Source organism: Pollicipes pollicipes, unplaced genomic scaffold (assembly GCF_011947565.3).
Source record: "Pollicipes pollicipes isolate AB1234 unplaced genomic scaffold, Ppol_2.1 Scaffold_3447;HRSCAF=4054_pilon_pilon_pilon, whole genome shotgun sequence".
In the NCBI taxonomy this organism is placed as follows: Eukaryota; Metazoa; Arthropoda; class Thecostraca; order Pollicipedomorpha; family Pollicipedidae; genus Pollicipes; species Pollicipes pollicipes.
Window position 1 is genome coordinate 31,079,667 of NW_023596297.1, and position 17,357 is coordinate 31,097,023.

The 17,357-nt window shown below is 48.4% G+C and overlaps 1 long non-coding RNA gene across 1 annotated transcript; it reads left to right on the forward strand.

Moving 5' to 3' along the window:
• Positions 1-6,777: 6,777 nt before the first annotated feature.
• Positions 6,778-16,799, forward strand: LOC119091230 (uncharacterized). The gene is made up of 3 exons (XR_005093384.1): positions 6,778-6,839; positions 7,106-7,200; positions 16,405-16,799. It is a non-coding gene; the product is annotated as an uncharacterized LOC119091230 (long non-coding RNA).
• The last annotated feature ends 558 nt before the right edge of the window (positions 16,800-17,357 follow it).

Here is a 17,357-nt window from a genome sequence, read left to right on the forward strand (position 1 = left end):
TTTGCGGTCATTACATTGCATCGCCCACAATCCAGCAACTCAAATGGCAAATGAGTTGGCAATGAAGCTAAGCTGACTGACGGGGTGTTGGCGGCTGGCGTTCGTCGTGGACAGGCCCATCATCTAGCGACAATGCCAGATGGTGGGATCGACGGCCGTATCGTCGCCGCGGATCCGCCTGGGGCAAAGTACGGGGTGTGTCCGTTGTGCGTATGGAAACGCCTGTCTGATAAGATCGTTCTATGGAAATATTATCTTTGGATCGATTTTTTATTTGGAAACCTGACTTGAAGGCCAGCAATATTCTAGAGCTGAAATGTAAGACGCAAAACACTACGTACTGGAAGTCACTGAAACTACATAATTTAATTACAGGAAGTTTACATTCCAGACAGGCTTCAGTTATCAGCCGAAACAACACAGTATCTCTCTAACAGCAAGCAGCAAACCACGTCAGGGAGAGTGTAAGATGTTAACACAAGGAAGCGGTGGAGAGCTTTTAACTGCACGCAAGAATCCAACAAGGAGCGATTTCTAACAATGGTTTTCATGATCAAAAACAACAAATGTGCTGCATTTAATGCATGGTCTGACCTTCATATAAATACCACATGCCTAACACCCACGACACATCGTTAAATTTCCAACTTTCGAAGGCGTTTGGGAGCTGCTATATGACTTCGTGCAACGAAAATGCAATGCCGCTTTCCAACAGGACACGCTGGGTTGCGTTGTCGGAGCACTTTGAACGTCCTGGCGATCTCACATCACTGATTTACGTATCTCCGATCCTGTAAATACGCATGTGGCTCTCATGCCTTTGAGAGTCCAGCTTCTCTACCCTTACATGTCAAATACGCCTCAAATGTAAAGCCGGGCGTTTCATATTATATGATAACATAAAAGGGGCAAGCTTTCCGTTTCCACTGCATTCATGATGCATTCGTATGTGTGTGCCACTACCGCCCTACCGTAAATACCATTTCTGCCGTGTGACAACCTGTTAGGTCAATGCCATGAGCTTATCAAGAAGGAACTACCTTTAAATATACATGACATACCTTAAGTTGCCAGTGGCAGATTTCACTTCTGGACCTGACATGATTTTTCTCAGCATGGGATTAGTATGAGCTAAAACACATTGGTTCAGAACGTACCGCATGCATGAGCATGCCCATTATCGTTCAAAACTTTAAAAAGTCAATATTTTAGCAAGCATGTGTGCTCTCGAAACGAACCAAACGTTGCTCTCTGTCCTGACCGGTGGTGTCACCTGTGACTACAAACCCTGCAATATTTATTTTACCTCGATAGCACTCCAGGGCACCCGACGGCCATTTCAATGAGCGCGGTCAGTTGACTGGTTGCAGTGATTTGGCCAGGATCGAACCAAACCGGCCACGATGTTGCTAATCGGCAACTGGACAAAGATTTCGCAAAGATTTGCTAAAAAGTCACCACCCGTGGGTCTTGCGTGACAAGATCCCCTGGGGACTGGCGGGCGGTCTGCCAATTAATGATACTAATTCACATTGCACGCCATTGGTAAGAGATGGCATTCTCCCCCCCCCCACACTCTCAGCCGCCTGCCCTTAAGCCCCAGAAACATGGCCTTGGATGCAGGACACGGCCTAGTGAAACCCGCTACAAAGGAGCCACTGGGCCCCGCGGCTCTACGCATCAGTATGCGAACGTATGCACTTGACGGCCGGCATCAAGGACAGATTTGGGTACGCGGACATTACTGAGCGACATAACCGATCGCCAGATTTTGGTACTGCGTTTGGATACAGCACTTGTCGCAGGGCTGATGGTTTAAAAAGCATTCAAATTATGCTCATCAATCATCTAAGCCTTGTCAAAGGTTTAATGAAATGCGCATTCATCGTCATGATCCACGTTTGCGGAGCCTCCACGAATACGTTCATTGCAGCCGATCTTATGCATACATGTGATGAAAGTGGTCAGCCGGATACCAACTACCAACCAACATGAACCAGCTACTTGGGCGCCGCTAGTGTAGTGGTTAACGCGTCTGCGTTAACCACGGTGCGTCTGAAGAATCCGAGGTACGGGGCTCGATTCCCTGTGGTCCACATCCCTACTCCCAGGGTGAGAGGCAGGCGACGCCATGTAGCCTCAGCAAATGAGTGTGTTGTAAAGGCCCAATGACACGTACACACACTCAAACAGCTACTCGTATTGGAGATCGGGTGCGTACACCATGAGACCGAATCGCCGCAGGCTTTCAGTTGTTCTCGGGATACACTCATCCCCGCGCTTCTTAAGAGTGCATTTATCATTATGCCCGGCCGAGTTTCAAAGGCCCTGCTTGATGACGAAGCTACTAAATCACAAGCAATTTGACACGTGTCTTAATAGAAGGGCCTAGATTACAATCAACAAAAAGTCAATCGGAATCCTTCACTATTCAAAAAAAAACATAATGGAAATCCTGGCAAGGCCGAGCATGATCCATGAGACCCTTCTTATCAAAAGTGAAAGGCCATGTCACCCAAACCACGACATTAATCATTAATTATTCCGATAACTTTTGCTTACATCCGTTTAAAAGCGATAAGCTCGGAAGCTATTCTCCGCTGGTGAGACAGAACATTGCAAGCTGTGAGGCCCACGCGTAAGTATGTTCCAAATCTGAGCATTCGTGTCTGTGGCGAAACAAAATAATCCAAGGAGGCCTGAAGTGACAACAGGTCATCACGAGCGAGGCTTCAGGACGAGCAAATCTTACTTGAGCTGACGCATGGTAAAGGGTTTGACAGGGGATCTGATGAAAATTCTGACGGGGGAGGAAACGGGCCATCGCACTGGGTTAAGTGTGCTTCGCATGTGTAGACGGCCATACGCTCTCATGGGCAAACAATTAGTCCAAACGTTTTGGATGTTTTTAAGGACTGGTGTCAGGTACTCATGACTATACCTCTTGGAGCCCAAAACAGGCTGCGAGATGCAGGCAAATGCACCGACTGTGACTCAAAAGCATCTCTCAAACCTGGTCGATCCATACGCACATCAGTGATCGGCATGACAGCGACTAATGCCACTTTTTCCGAAACCCGCCTGAAATTCAATACCCTGTGCCCTAAATCGAAGGCCTGGGGTTACAACAACATTACACTGACGTGGAAAACGTGCAACATCAAACCAGAATGTTTGCGTTCTATCCAATACGTTGGTAACAATGTCCAAAACCGTAAATGATTGCTGTCATCGATTTCACCGACTCAAATTCTTTTAGTTAAATCGTTGTTCTCTTGTCTTTTTCCGGTACTTTACTCCAAACAGGGGCGGCAACACTGTGAGGACGTGAGAGACGCTTCTCGATCTCAGATGGACCCGACATTTTCGAACGCCTTTACACGCGTAGTGGAGTGAGTAATGGTAGAACATCTGAGCGCTGAGCGTACCTGATACGAGCCTTCCACACACCGTGAGAATAGCAAACAGAAAACACTTGCGCGAGCCCGCTCAAAAGAAAGCTCCTTGTGCTGCAAAGGCGAGGATTGATCACTGCGCCGGCGGGGATTGTGTTGCGGGGATGGATTATTGCGCCGGCGGGGACCGTGTTGCGAGGATTGACTGTTGCGCAAGCGGATATTGTGTTGCAAAGCTCGGCTATCGCGAGGTTCATTTCAGTCACCCTTTTCGCCTTCTTGCCAGACGCCTTTCCCATACTTCTATGCAATTGTCCCGCAGGGGTATAATTTCTTATAATTGCGGACGTCATGCCTGCCGAGCATTGTGAGCTGGGCACACCAACATCGCACTGGACCCCGAAAGCTTGAATTTGGCCTTCAGTACTCTACTAACTTGTTTGGCATCAAAAACTTAAAATCATGCAATACCACTAATTTCAGTTTGAATGTGACGTGTGGTGAGGTAGCCGGTAGGCAGGAATGAAGTTATCGTCAATCACTTTTGCAAGTGTGTATATCATACGACTGGACCTGCAAACCTGGACCTGGACCTGTGCTTTGATCACCTTTGAAAGCGTGCGTACTTGGCAACTGGACCTACGAACCTTGACCTGGACCTGTAACATTAACAATCCACCAATCCATCAGGTTATGCGCAATAGTTTCCATCACTGCAGCGTGATATTGCAAATTTTTGTAGCCAACTCGACTCCGCTTGAAATAGAGTAATGCTATCATGATAATGCAGTATGCCTCTAAAATAGAATGAATCGTTTAAAACTCCCTGGCTTCCTGTCGTTTATCGTAGCCGCATGTTCACCGAAGCATTAAAACATACACCGTCTGTAAACCGTCGCATATAGCAATGCTGCTACAACACTAGAACACAGCACCAGCATAGACAGTTGTGCTTGTTTGCACCGCCAGCTAAAAATAATTATAGCTGAGCGAATAAACGACGTAGTAATGCTTCTACAGTTATGGCCATAATACACGAAAACGGTGATGTCACCCATTAATAACCCCGCCCCCGTACCTACAGTTAAAAAAATGCGCCGTCACTCAAGCATTGCACAAAACTTTCGCATAATTCTTACCCAAAAAGCAAAAAGAATGTCTAATTAACGCAGTCCGTGAATTCATACATATTGCACAACCGGACCTAAGCTGAATTGACACTGGATTTACTGACACACACCACCTGACACTTCACGTATCAGATCCAAGGCGGTCGGACGCATCAGGGACGAGCAAGCCAGGGATTATCCCACGTTGAGCTGCAGTAAATCGAGGGCAACCTTGCAGGTCCTGTCGGCCATTTCCAGCAATAAATCCTGTTTATTGCACCGATGGCCCTATACGGCGCTGACCCTCACCATGGTCACGCCGCTCTTCTGAAGCTAGCCGATAAGTGGTGCTTCACAGCTTTGCACCCCGCCAAATCTCCGGTGGCCCCAGCATAGAGAATTGCGCATGCATATCCCCACTTCGTGCTACGGGTTTCGCACGATGTTTTTTGTAGCAAATATACCAGTTGGTGTTAGGATGTGTTTGCGGTTATGCGTTTCTTATTGTCTTGAGCATGGCTGTTCCTGAAACTGAAGGAGTCGCGAGTGCTTGATTAGAATGCATCTGCATCATGCTATTGGGTTACCGTACTTGGAAAATGGTCTCGCACGACCTTTAACAAACCCGACATTATTGGCTCTTTTAGGAACATGTGTAGTAATCGGCTCAGATTCGCCCGAAACCGTGATACTGTTAACATCACGGATATTTTTACTTTTGCCGCGGGCAGCTGTCGAAAAATATAAACAACGAATCAATTTTCCGATACCGCTATGAGGCATAAGGTAGGCTTCTTCAATATAGGAAATGATCAATGTTTGACAGCCTTACCTCAACCAAATGCATTGCGGCGTGGTAAATAATTTGTATTATGTTTTGTAAATGTAAATCAAAAGCAGTTAAGATGAAGCGTAAAATCACGATAGGGAAACTATGAACGGCATAATATCCAGGGGATGCGCCCCGATCTTGTGAACGAACAAGACCCAACGGAACACCTTCGCTGTAGTTACGCTCTTGGTCCGGCAAGAGCCACGTAAGACTCAAAACAAAAGCGATTATCAGGAGGACCACTGCCAGGATAACTATCTGCGTGTAAAATGTATATAATGCTTGCTAGCAACGTCACGGTTGCACATTTCATGTTAATTACAACCCGCTATCGGATAACGCGTATGTTGCTATTATCTCCCCATCATCCTAGCCCGCTGTCGGATCCGCAAAGCGAAACTGTCTTTCTTCTTGCAGTGGAATACTTATACTTGTGCGCCTTGATGCATTATTTCCTAATCATTTTCACGGCACTAGCAAGCGTTCTCCGAAATTCGATGTAAGATCCGTCCATGACGCAGTCTAGATCCTACCCTGGGCGTCATGATGCAGCCCAGACCCGTGCATGATGCAGCCTAGACCCGTACATGACGCAGCCTAGATCCTACCCTGGGCGTCATGACGCAGCCTAGACCCGTACATGATGCAGCCTAGACCAGTAACCCGGACGCTATGACGCAGCCTAGACCCGTACCCCGGGTGCCATGACGCACCGTAGACCCGTGACCCGGACGCCATGACGCAGCCTAGACCCTTACCCCGGGCGCAATGATGCAGCCTAGACCCGTACTCGGTTGCCATGACCCACCGCAGACCCGTACCCCAGGTGCCATGACGCACCGTAGATCAGTAACCCGGACGCCATTACGCGGCCTAGACCCTGACCCCGGGCGTAATGACGCAGCCTAGATCCGTACCCCGGGTGCCATGATGCACCGTAGACCCGTAACCCGGACGCCATGACGCAGCCTAGGTCCTACCCCGGGAGTGACGAGGCTGGTGCGGCCGCCGGCAATCTCGTCTCCTGTGCTTCTTTTTCGAGCAGCGCGGAGCTTCATCACGACAATCTGCGGAGGCGTCGCCCGTTAGTTCAGCGAAGCGAGGATCGCACCATCTCGAGATCCCGTTCTCTGTCTGCATGGATTGTTTTGTGACACACCTCGATGATAAAGTATGAGGGCTAGCCACAAGTCGCTAAAACTGGTGGGTCTCAGGTAGTTCGTGGAACGCATGAGCTGTAAACTGAGTACGGTCAGCGGTGGTTACCGCATGTGGGATGTCACATCGAGTGAAGGAGGATTTCGAACTGGCAAACATGGCGGAGCCTGGCAGGCCTTGCACGCGTGGAATGTCTAGAAATTTGCAGCACCGGTCGACAGCTATGATGTCACCACGGCAACCATGATGGCGCATGTCACACACGCTAAAAATCCGTACCCTTGCTACGGCCTCTCGCCAGTTGCGCTGCAAAGCAGGTGAAAAGAACACCCGGTGTAACCAAAGGTAGGTATATTTCATGCAGAGGCTTAATCGCCGACTAAGCTGTTAGCAGCCAGCGACGGGTGTTAATAGGCGTTAGCATGTTCATACGCACCTTCAGCTTGAGGAAATCAGCGTTTTTATGCAAGGTGGATTACTGTCAGCAGAGCTTCCATCTCACAGTGTCGAATATTGAGCAATTTCATACATCAGTGTGTTAGCCTTGGTTTCTTCTTTTTTGACATCAAGCTTTCTGGCTAGAAAAAAATCGCTCAAATCCCCCATTACAGAAGAACCACTGTTCCCGGATGGTAACACCAAGTGGCGCTGTAGCGGAAAACCAAGCATGGCAAGCAAGAAAACCAAGCAAGGAAAACCAAGCATGGTTAGTTTGATAGTCACGATATTTTTTTGCCAAAAAACGCTGAAAATCTATGAATTTCTCCTCCTTGCAAATGTAACTGTTCCATCCCGTTGGCTGCGCCATGTTCCGTTCTTGGCTTCCTTGCCATTGTGGCCACGCGGCTCGACCGCGCTTCGCAAACGACTGATAAGAACTGTACCGTTACGCATCGCACTGCCGACTCCTCGCGTGGCTACCCTGTCAATGAAGGTTGGTGGCTGTCGTGGTACGCTAGCCAGCCAAGTGTTTGTGCACAAGACATCCCGCAGCTGAATTGAAGTGGCGTTCACAATACACATCGCAATTTCCCACACCGCTGACAGTGGGAGCACTGAAACACAGCTGGTAGAAGTTTCCATCCCGTGCCTCCACCGAAGGCAGCCATTCCATCACCGAGTTACCATGGTTCCAACTGGATTGTCCCGTATGGCAGCCGGCCCACTCTACCGTGCGCAAGGCATGATTGATTATGGACGCCACGTAACGGACAACTGACTGCTTTGTTTACGGCTCAAGGCTGACTCTTGCTGCTTTGATTACTGGTTGTGCAATTCAAATCAGTTTAAGATAGCTTTCTGAGAAGGGCACTTGCACCAGGCTTACGACTGAGTTCTGCCTGTCTCAGACTCGTGCTTTTTTAGACTTAGACCGACTGAACCGATTTACAATAACCTTCGAACTTGCAATTAATTCCACTCGGAAATCGGGCGCACGACACGGACACAGACACAGAAGCAGGCATAGGCATGCACACGTGCACGTACACGTACACGTAAACGTACATGCACACGCACACGCACACGCACACGCACACGCACACGCACACGCACACGCACACGCACACGCACACGCACACGCACACGCACACGCACACGCACTCACACGCACACAGCAACAGGCACGGACACAGACACGGACACGGACACGAACACGGACACGGACGCGGACACGGCCACGGCCACGAACACGCACATAGGAACGGACACGGACACGGACACGGAAATGGCCCTGATACGGGCCTGGACTCGGGTCTAGTATCCGAAATGGAACCAAAGATTCTTGAGGTCTGGGATACGGATTAAGCTTTTGATTCCCATCTCACCTTCCCAGCTTTAACCGGAATTAAAGAGTGCATTTTATTTGAAAAGAACATTTCTGACACAGATATTCTGGTGTGGAGCACGTTGAAATGTATTTCTTCTACCCTAAGAGTTGTCTGGCTGGGTGGTTCGGGTTTGCTTTGGATGACTACCATTATTTATTAATTAGACAACGAATATGCCCGACTGAGTTGAATGTTGCCCTATGGCATGGTCTCATAGGCATGGTGTTTTTAGCTGAGAAGTGCGCTTTTCTGGAAAGTTTGACCATTTCTTGCAAAGTTTGACCTGGAAAATTTTCCGCTGCCATGATGGGGTCAGTTATTAAGCCAACAATATGACAACTGGTACCAAGATTCTCTTCGAAACTAATCCATTGGTGGTTTTCGCCAACCTCTATCTTTATTTGTTTGGGAACACCAGGGTTTGCATCAACCCCCCCCCCCCCTCCTTATCAGTCCACGTTACGAAAAACGGCGTATCAGTTCGATGGGTAGGATTAATCTAAAATATCAGAATTCCCGCTGCCATCTTTTCTTGAATGGGAGTATGCATCTTTTTTGCTTTTCAGTTATTGTTGGATCAGACACGTACGAATTGTTCAGCAATACCATTTTTTCGAAATCCTTCTCAAAAGCTCAAAATTTTTATTTGAGGTAGCCGTTTCCGCGGTAGAAATCCCAATGGAGCCCCTGCTCACTAGTATGAAATCAATATATCAAATTTGTCTTGCTTTATCCAGCGTGTGTGTTTTGTGATGCTCGCAATGTTGTAATTTGTCAAAATAGTTGTGAAGTAAATGCTACGAAACTTTGCAAAATTCTGTTAGATAAAAATATATCCGAACAGGAAGCCATTACCCTGCGAGTTCCACGAAACCTTATGCTATGGCTTTGATTTCAACCCTATGCCTTTTATCACAGAAGCCCCTTTCGAAGCACACTTGGTTTTGGGAATGGGAGTATCGCATGGTCCAAAGTGACGCACTAGTTCAAACTTCAACCGAAGTTCAAACCTCAAACCAAACTTCAGCCGGTAACAGGCCATTGCCGCCCGCTGACTCAATCCCAAACTGACCTAATTCAACCCACTTATTTTATGCTCACCACTAGAGATGCCAAAGCGGTTGTCATGACGACGGTGGTCACGACAGCAGAGAAGCCGTGTAGTGCTGTTATAGAACGCTCAGAGCGCAGTTTGGCCTAAAACTTGATTGCAAATGGTATCCTTTTTGCGTATTGGCTGTGGTGCAGTGGCACTACCCAGTGCTATTCTCAGATGTGACTTGTTTACAGGCTTTGTCAGAATCTTTTTTTGAAATATGCCCCCAAGGTGGGAAATTCTCTCTAATGATAGCTTCAAGTTACCCTCGACAGTCCGAAAAAAAATGTCCTTCGCACCATGCGATCACGAGAAAAAAGCTGATGTAACTAGACCCAATAATTCGGAATTTAGGCACCATGCGGGCTAGGACCTCGTCTGGAAGGAACCGGACTCGGCCCCGAACCCAGACTCGACTTTCAAGGGGTTTGCCGAGACTCGGAATCCTGACCCATGTAAATCAATAGGCTCTGATTCAACTTACGCGAAGCATCCATGGTAAATTCGGGATCGCTCGCAGGCTAGACAGCTGACTTGGACTCCGAATCGAACTCGCTTCTTAGACTCAGGCCCATTCGTGCTATGTAACATGATTTTTTTAGAACATTGTGACATAGCATGCACCTAGTATCATCTCCTGACACTTTGGTTGCATGCTTCATACATGAAGTCTACATGGCATTTGGTGCCATTATGTTGATCTATTGGTGTTTCCAAATCACCATCCGCAGTTGCTTTATCGGCGGTGATGGTTTGCGGTTCATCTTGTGAATACATTGGGTAGTTAAGCATGTCAATTCTCAGTACCATTGTTTCTTTGAAATGCTCATCAATGCTACCGCATTCCATCCTTTAAATTTGACGCCAGCGGATCTCCCAGATCGATTTTTTTCCAAGGGCCGTGAGTGCGCGCATATTACTGGCGGCCATTGACGAAAAAGGAAGTCATATATCCGTAATCCTAATGACTAAGCCTTTATGAAATAAGTGTTTTTCATCCTCACTAACCGTTGGCCGTTGTGCAGCAAACTGTTTTCCAATATACTGAAGATAGTAGGGCCTACCTAAATAATATCAAAAAGTTCTTCAAAACATTGTGCACAGAATGAGGCTTCCAGCCAGAAAGCAGATTTTGTTTCCATGCAACCTTTAGTGTCAGATGCGGTATAAAGAATGCATTACGCTGTCCCGTTTGCTTACAATATCTTCTGCGATTACGCTTGAGTAAATATTGATCCTTTTACATTCACGGGTGCTTTTTTCCCGGGCAGTCTAATGAATGGCAAATAAATATAATTTAATGCCTGGCCTTTACAATAGGCAGCTGGTCGATTGTCGCTTGGTGCCTCTTTGTCACGGTGCTGTTATGGCGGCGTTCCAAAAGGTCATTTGTTATGGTGGCCTTTGCTAATGGTGAATGAAACCTGCAACGCGCCAGATACATATTTAAAGAGTCATGGGTCATGGGAGCAGATTCATGCTGAATCTACTTGTTTCCGAGCGTCAAAATCACGTTCACCATCTACCAAGAACCTGGCTCCATGTCAGGAAAAAACCAACACGAAATGCTGAAAATTTCAGCTTTATTGCCATTACCACGATGTGGCCGACGGCAACGGGCATCCTTGGAGCGGAGCCGGGCCAATCTCCAACGTGCGCGCGTCATCCACATTTCAGTCTCGCGCAGTGAGTAGTGCCGGCAGGGTGTCTGGCAAGCGCGGTCAAGTCCCTGTGAATGCCTGCCCCACCGCTTCGAGCGCTCGGAGACAAAGCCCCGATGCCACGCCGCTCGAGACCCTCACAGAGTCCATGAATAGTAATTAACGGTGACGCGTTCAGTGCATACATGATTAGTCAAGTGGATGCTTGCGTTCACGGGCTTCATAGGAAATTCGGCAGCGAGCCCCTAATGCGAGCTTGGACACGGCACGGCGAAACCGGAGCGAAGGGCACACTCCACGTCAACCGCCCCACTCAGCGTCTGATTAGCGCTAGGTTAGGCGTTCCCAGTTTTGCATTAGTCATGTCGCAGAGCACACCGCTGTTAAAATGCACCATTGCTGCCTTTTCTCATCAGCACATTGGCTAATAATTGTATATTGGTAGCCATTTGGACCAGAGGCCGGGCAAGCAGTTTTGATTGGGAGGCACCCCGGTCCATGTGGGGGAGGGGGGAGGGAGGTGGCGTCCATTTCACTTCAGGGGCACGAACCCTACATCAAAAGTCAGGTTTTGGTTATCCAGTTTCATGAACTCGATGAAAACAAATTTATAGATCTGTACACTTGGCCAATAAGTCTGCACGTAACAGAAATTACAGTATCTCACGAACATGCAAACCATTCCTCACGGTCGAAATGTGCAGTATGGGCTCGCATGGTTGGCATTACAAGATTGTCGTGAAATTACAACACCCGAACCCCTTTTGGTTTCACTTTTGGGCCCAACGTTGGAATTGGAATGTCCTGAGCGTAGCTAACGCAGTTGCTTTCAAACATCGTGGGTGCCACTTCAACACATCAGGGTCACCCAAGACCCCATAGGGCCTTGATGCCCTTTTATTCTTAAGGACGTCTTTACCGTCCTCATGGTGTCTAAAAATCTCAGGAATGTCGGTTTGCTACCACAGGACGCGTCTCAGAAAGATTGGGGTAAAACTGTACAAGGGTCCCTTTTAGCCCAATGGGCCATTTTTACCTATGGTGAGAAGTTTACCGGTGCCTTGCCGATCCATTCCACCCCTGGGCTTTTTGTAGAACCCAGGGTCACCCTCTCATCACTTGGGACCACCCATGCAGCATTTGGGCCGTCGTTCTGGTCATAAGGCAGCCTCCCGATAGGCATCAGGATACATTTGCATATATTGGAGACACCGTTGGAACCCCCCTCCCCCTCAACATGCGTTTCCAGACGTCAGAATTTGTCCATGGGCCATTGGAAGCGTCACTCCTCGTTTGGAAACACCCAGACTTCTTGGCTCATCCTTCAAGCCAGCGAGGCATGGGTTTAACACACGCGGACGTCTTTGGTGTTATCAGGGGCGTCACTCCATGGTGTAGAATATGCTATCCTTTAGAGCGTTCTGCTAAAGTCGGGCTTACTTTCAGACGACTTGCACGCCCGCTTGGACATGGGGCGCCACATCAGCCTTTGGTACGTCCTTTGATTTTTATTAGAGCGTCTTAGACCTAGTCCTGGGTTACATATTTTGGGCGTCAACTGTGCCCTTTGAGCCTCATAGTGGTTCACCATGGCTTGAGGTAACCATTTTATTCAAATTCTCAAATCACGTGGGTGTCCCTCACCCCTCGTAGGCTTCTTCCCCCATCCCCCAAGATGTGGGACACCTTTGGATCTTCGTAACCATTAAGCGCCCTACCCGTTCCGGTTCGTGCCAAACCCTTTGAAGATCCCCACTCACAACGCTGTTCACGTCGGACGATAACATCCTCAACCGCCGTGCCCAGGTTCGTGACTTTGGAGTTAGGACTTGAGGCTCGCTTTTGCCAGCTATGTGGACGTGACAGTTTCAAGGTTGAGACAAATGCTGAGTCTACATTTCCGCAGCTTATGAATGCCCACCTGCCCACTGCGCGCAAGCCACAGTCATAAAGCCATTCTCAGCATGCTTCACGGGCATGTTCTCGCGCTCATTGAATATGGCAGCGAAGTCTAGTTTCAGACTGTCCAAACTCACCGCGGGCGGAGCGAGATTATCCAGCGCAAGTTCTTTGCCTGGTTTGCCTGCTTCTTAGACAGCTCACCTGTAAGTTTGGACTTTGTTTCAGCACCCACAAAGCGCTTTAAAGTTTCCTGTATAAACCACGCTTTCAACAACCTGATCGCATGTTCTTTTCTCCTTCCATTCAAACACGCCAACGAGCAATAACAAGAATCCTGCTTTCTGTCACATTCCCCTTACTCGAGTCAACACTATTCACAACGCTTTTTCACCGCCTTCCAGCTCTATGCATCCGTTTCCTTCGCTGTTGTCCAAGCGTTGGCTTTTTCAGTGTTCCAGCTCCTCCCCATAAATCCGCTGCAGAACGGTCCGTCGGTTTGACTGGTACTTTTTAGCCCTGTCCTCTACAATCTCCCTCAGAAACACGTGTAGGATCTGTTATTGTTCGTGACAGTCGTCGCTTACGTGCTACATCCGCCGCACTTTCTTGGATTGTACGCTGCGTGCGGCTTGCGCTTTGTAACAGGACTTCGCTGTAGCTGGATGCTGTATGGGTGATGATGTATTCACATAAACATGAGGTCCTCCAGTGAGGAAAGAGCTTGCTCTAACCAGTGAGAGTGATTCTTGGTTCTAGAATCAAATAATTTAGTAGGGGTAACCTGGTTCTGACTCTGGGCTTCTATCTTGTGTGACTCATCTAATTACACCATGCTGAGTTCATTCTTTGTTATCTTCAGGGCGTATCGTTTGTACGTGTGTGTGACACTAAAACGTTATCAGGTATTGATAATTGTGCATCAAAACATGTATATCAACTTGCATGACTTGATATAAAAGTCATTTGGCACCAGCCTGTAGATGGTGACAACTAGGGAAGGTCACAAGCGCAACAAGACTATGACGAAAATAATTTGACTTTTTACATGCCATCCTAAGGCCGTGTCATTTGACACCGGTGAGTCCCACCGCCGCGCGACGTGCTGACTAATCAGCATGCTGTAAGTACACGCTGACTGGGGTGCAGTCGTCCCGATTTAACAGTGTGCAGTAAGTGCACGCTGACTGAAGTGCAGTCGTCCCAACAAACTAGTATGCATGAAGTGCACGCAGACTGGGGTGCAGTTGTGCCGACTAACCAGCGTGCAGTGAGGGCACGCTGACTGGAGTGCAGTCGTGCCGACCAACCAGCCTGCAGTAAGTGCACGCTAACTGGGGTGCAGTTGTGCCGACTAACCAGCGTGCAGTGAGAGCACGCTGACTGGAGTGCAGTCGTGCTGACCAACCAGCGTGCAGTAAGTGCACGCTGACTGGGGTGCAGTTGTGCCGACTAACCAGCGTGCAGTGAGAGCACGCTGACTTGGGTGCAGTCGTCCCGGCTAACCAGTGTGCAGTAAGTGCACGCTGACTGGGGTGCAGTTGTGCCGACCAACCAGCGTGCAGTGGGAGCACGCTGACTGGAGTGCAGATGTGCCAACCAACCAGTGTGCAGTAGGTGCACGTTGACTGGAGTGCGGTTGTGCCGACTAACCAGCATGCACTAACTGCACGCTGACTGAAGTGCAGTTGTACCGACCAAGCAGCGTGCAGTGAGTGCACGCTGACTGAAGTGTAGTTGTACCGAACAACCAGCGTGCAGTAAGTACACGCTGACTGGAGTGCGGTTCCTTCAACACGTCATCCGGCGCAACCAATCTTGGAAATAAGTGTCGTGCTCGGTTTTGGGGGTATTCTGCAGCCGTCTTTAACTCATTGTCATATCTTTTCCGCAACGCTTCCTCTCAAAATGTCAGGATCCAACATCCAACATGATCTGGAGAAAATGAACGCGCTCAACATATCTATCACGTACCACGTCTAGCCTTCTAGGACTGCTCACAGAAAGATGACTTTCCGGGTAAAAAGTAACACACATAAGAATCTTGTTTTTTGGACTTTGCCGAAATTCAAGGAAGTCCACAAAGTTGCATGTCCCTCCCCTCTCTTGACGAAACCGTGGGTCCACCCCTTCCCGTAGAAGCCAAAGGCGACCGGCAGAACCAGGACCGGCAACCTCAGACACACCGGCGTCGGCGACCGCAGTTCTGTCACCATGACCAGTCACCCCGACGGACGAAAATATGGCTTGTGTCGGTTTGTCTCTTTGTTCTGACTGCGACGGACCGCATTGTCCAGCCACGCCGATCGTGCTTGATGTTGTTCATCTTCCAGGCGTGAAAATGTGAAGCTCATGCCAAGCAGCCGAACTCTGGACCTTTGGAGTTGCCTCTGAATGTTTCACCGCGTCCGTGCAGGCGCCAGGCGCCCTTTTTCAGCACCTTGTTGATGGTGATGATGTTTATGTTCATGATGGTCTTCGCTATATGTTGTTCCGCATGAGCGTGTTTACGTTTCATGTTATGCATAGTATTCGTTGCTAGTGCAGATGATATTGTAAAATGAATAATATCATCTGACCACCCACCCGCAACGCGGTAGTTAGATGCGTCGGTGGTTAGATGCAAGGGTGCTGCGTCACAAGACGGCTCTTCGCGGGCGAAGCATGGAGATGAAGCAACTCACGCATTCACTATCCCGATTATCGTCATCATCACCACCATGGCATTTATTTAACGTCCTGCCAGACTGCCTACAATGGAAAAAGATTCAACTATGTACATGCATATTACATACATTCCATATTCGTCTGGGTCGGTTCTTGTCAAGAACCATCTGAGAGACTAAGTCGCACCACACTGGGGCCGCACTGGGGAAAGGCGGCAGCTGTCCATCCTGCCGCGGGCCAAAGGTAGAAATTCGAACAATCATGTTAGTATTGTTGACATGTCACATCTGGTGGGATTTGTTGACGTGTTTGCCTTGTTTTTCTTGGCATCCTTTCTTCTTCAGTGGGCTCATATAAACATGAATCCAAAAAATGGGTGCGATTTGAGTGGGGCTTAATTGTCTTCCATTTCCACGGTGTAGAGTTATAGTTCAACCCGTTCAGCCGTTTTCTTTTTGCGCTCTTGGGGGATCAAAAGCGAGTACCCAAAGTTGATGAGCATTGTGCTGTTGATTAGTGTGCTGCTAATGTGTCCTGGACAACATCCTCATTAGTCAAGCTAAGCTATCTCCTCTGTAAATTAAACATTGTTCAATAAATCGATGGATAAGGAAAATGAGTAACAAACACAAGGAACTACCCTCTGTGAATAGATAAATTCTTACTGACAGTGCAAGGTCAGTGAACGCCACCTTGCTACTTTCCCGATAAGAAGCACCCACGGGAGACGGCACTACTGCATCCATATCTGTTCCCAGGATGACTTTTCGGAAACGGCGGCATTCCTAGCTGACAGGCTGTCAGACTGTCGGATCGGTGGGACGAGCCTCCGCTGGATGGATGGGAAATGCCAGTCAGCAGACTGGGGCCTTGTGTCACACACGGTGCGGTGCCGCAGCCAGCCTGCAGAGCGTCAGATAGAGTAAACCTGACGGATTATTGAGATCAACGCCCGGTACAAAAAAACATTGTCTCTGACGCGTCATCTCCTAAACATCAATGACGGCATTGAGGGCAGCCTGTGAACAACATACGTGTACTTGTCGCTAGTTACTTTTCCAGACACCTTGGTTCTCACCTACATACATGTAGCTGTTACACCTATGTCCACATCACGGCTGGAAGAGCGTCAAAAAGGGCGTCTGGGCGAAAAAAGGACGGAAGCGCGTCGATCATGTGCGTGCAAAAGTGCGTGAAAATGAAAGTGAATCTAACCTATATCTATGTAAATCGTGGTTTTTACAACCATGTGACAGCGGTTACGTTCCCGAACAAGCACATCGGGCTGCTCATCAGAAAAGCTGCTGTGTTGAACAAGACTGGAACATCATTCGAAGAACTCCTACGATGTAGGACATTTACATATTTGTACTGGCAGATGAGTCCATGGGTTACGAGAAATCATCGACAAGACGCATTTCGCAATTTCACTGCAATGCGCGCAGCATTGCTCATCATTGATCGTGTGTAAACGGTCAGTAGCTACATCACTGTGGCTGTTGGAGCGCAATATAGAGTACGTTGGTCGGTCTGACTTTTTCGTCTTGGGTGGCAGCTCAGACCAATAGTATATTTTTCCAGTAAAGCGCCATCATTCGAGAACTAAACAATCAGCTAATCAGCGAGTCACGACGCGAAAGCAGGGAGCCGGACTCTTGACCTGACATGGGAAGTGCGAGCACTGAATTCACGCAGGGGTCGGGCTTTACCC